At 32.8% G+C, this 2,412-nt stretch overlaps 1 pseudogene; it reads right to left on the reverse strand.

The window, feature by feature from the left end:
- Window positions 1-582: 582 nt before the first annotated feature.
- On the reverse strand, window positions 583-1,585 carry LOC145010096 (sucrose-phosphatase 2-like; annotated as a pseudogene).
- Between the last annotated feature and the right edge of the window lie 827 nt (window positions 1,586-2,412).

Genomic DNA, 2,412 nt, shown 5'->3' on the forward strand with positions numbered 1-2,412 from the left:
CAGCTAGCAGATCAATCTGAATAATTAAAATAATAATAATAATAAATCAATAATGAACACTGAAAGTTGCAACAAAGAAGAAACATGGCTAAAATGTTAGATAGAAGGTAAGAAAGAATGGAATTGTTAGACTACTATGTATGTATTGTTGTATAGCTATCTCCAATTTAATATGTATTGTTGTTTAACATTGATTTTTAAGTAACATTATTCAAATTCAACACCACTTGTTACGCCTATACATAAAAAATGATGATGGTAAATATGATATTATACAATTCACTAGTATAAAAGTTGGCGTAAATTGTAAACGATTGTTATTTATTTATTTATTTATTTATTTATTACAAAAATGATGTTTTACTATGTTATCTCAGAACTCAAGGTCTAGACGAATATATTGTTATAACTGATCATTTTTCTTATGAAATACTAAATAAACATTAAAACTTGTAAGAGAGTATGTTACCATGGCATGAACATGAAAAAGGAAGAAATCATATTATTTGGTATTTATGGCCTAGACAACCATTCCTTGTTAATACAACATTCAACTTACTACATTTATTTTCAAAGATAAACATATATATCTAAGATAGGTCAAAGGCGGGAGAGGCATAAAACCTTAAAGAAACCAATTTTTGTTATCACTCGTTGATCCATCCATCCATGTTTGGTGCACATGCACCCAAGTCAACCCTTGTGAAAGTTTCACATCCTGCAACCAACAACAAACATTTAACATTGCCACACTTCATCACAATAATTATTGTATCAAAAAATGTTACCTTTGAACTCAGTATAACTGTGGTAAAGCAACACATTTGCTCTTCACCTACAAATAAAGAAAACCATGATGATGTTTCATTTTTTATTTTCTAAGTGTAAAAATGAAGAATCCAAGATAAAGATGACACACCAGATTTCTCCAACTTCTTGAACTTCACCAGCCATGTGTTTGAATCAAGCCGAGAAGGGAAAACTTGATCAACCCAAATTCGAATTTTTGTCCCTTTTTTCTCCCCATAGCATTGTTCTAGCTTACCAATCACTTCATGAAGCGATTGCTCAACACCAAATGGACTAAACTAAGAACCAAATGAAGACTGCATAAAAATGATACCACAAAAAACATGAATGGAGTAAGAATACCAATACCAATAAATAAATAAATAAAACAAGAGAAGAAGTTGCTCAACGTACACAAACTGCTTTCAAATTCTCCAAATATTGTTCAGGATTCTCAATATCACAGCTCTCCAGAAACAAGTAAAACTTGACAACTTCATATGCAGGTTCAAAATCATCGAACTTGAAAAGGTCAGGTAAGGGTAAGTCTCTAGGTGATGTGTTTGGTCCAAGCTTAAAATGACCAATTGCTTGTATAATACCAGCTGCACACGTTTCATCTGCATGTATAATCATAGGGTTATTTTTGGCATTTTCAGCATACCACTGCAACAGTTCTTCTTGTGCATTCTTGACCATGACACTGTGTACATCTGGAATGGTGAACAACTCAGCATCATTCCCATAATCCCCACAAGCCAGGGTATTTTTTTGGTAATTTCCCCTCAGCTACCATCTTTTGCTAATTTCCCCTTAGGCATGTGTTTTTAACGGTTAGCCATTTCTTGACGCAGTCCACATGGTATCCATGACTGCAATCCAACATTCCGATTCTTTCTTGATCATTGTATTCCATCTGTTAAACACAAATCATATGTTAAATTAGTATGATGGAATCAGGGAAAGAATGGAATGACTGATTCCATTCCTTCATCATTTCATTCCATGCGAACCAAACATACGCTTACCCTTAAACCCATAAGCTAAATAAGAGTTTTTCCTTTAGACTTAATGAATAAAGACGAGTTACTAAAGAAAATCAAGAAATGAGACTTTCTTTCCCTAACTTTTTACGAATTTTCCCTTACCAGACAAATTGTGCGGAAACTAACTTCTTGATTAGCAGATGAAACAACTTCCAACTTAGAAGACATAAATACCCTTGTTTTCAAATAACCTGAAATAAAATCCTCTGATAACCCCGATCCAACATTCCCAATCTGCTCACCTAATGCAAGAAGCTCCTGCATATACACAAAAGGTCATTTTCCTAATTTGACTAAAAAAGAAACCAATCTTTGTATACCTCATAAGACATGTGATCGATATCCATATGCATATCTCTATGATGATCAACTCTTTGTCCATAATTAGAAATATCAAGCATTGCAACACCCTGTTATTAGAAACAAATAAATTAATAAAAGGAATTTCATTTTATTGCATGATTTGATTATGAAGAGGGTAATATTTAATAATAATAATAATAATACATGTTCAGGAAGAACTCTTAAATGTGGAAAGCCACGTGGTCTTTCCAAGCTCGGTTAAAAGAGGGGTTAT

This window comes from Lactuca saligna, chromosome 1, assembly GCF_052625555.1.
Source record: "Lactuca saligna cultivar CGN05327 chromosome 1, ASM5262555v1, whole genome shotgun sequence".
NCBI lineage: Eukaryota > Viridiplantae > Streptophyta > Magnoliopsida > Asterales > Asteraceae > Lactuca > Lactuca saligna.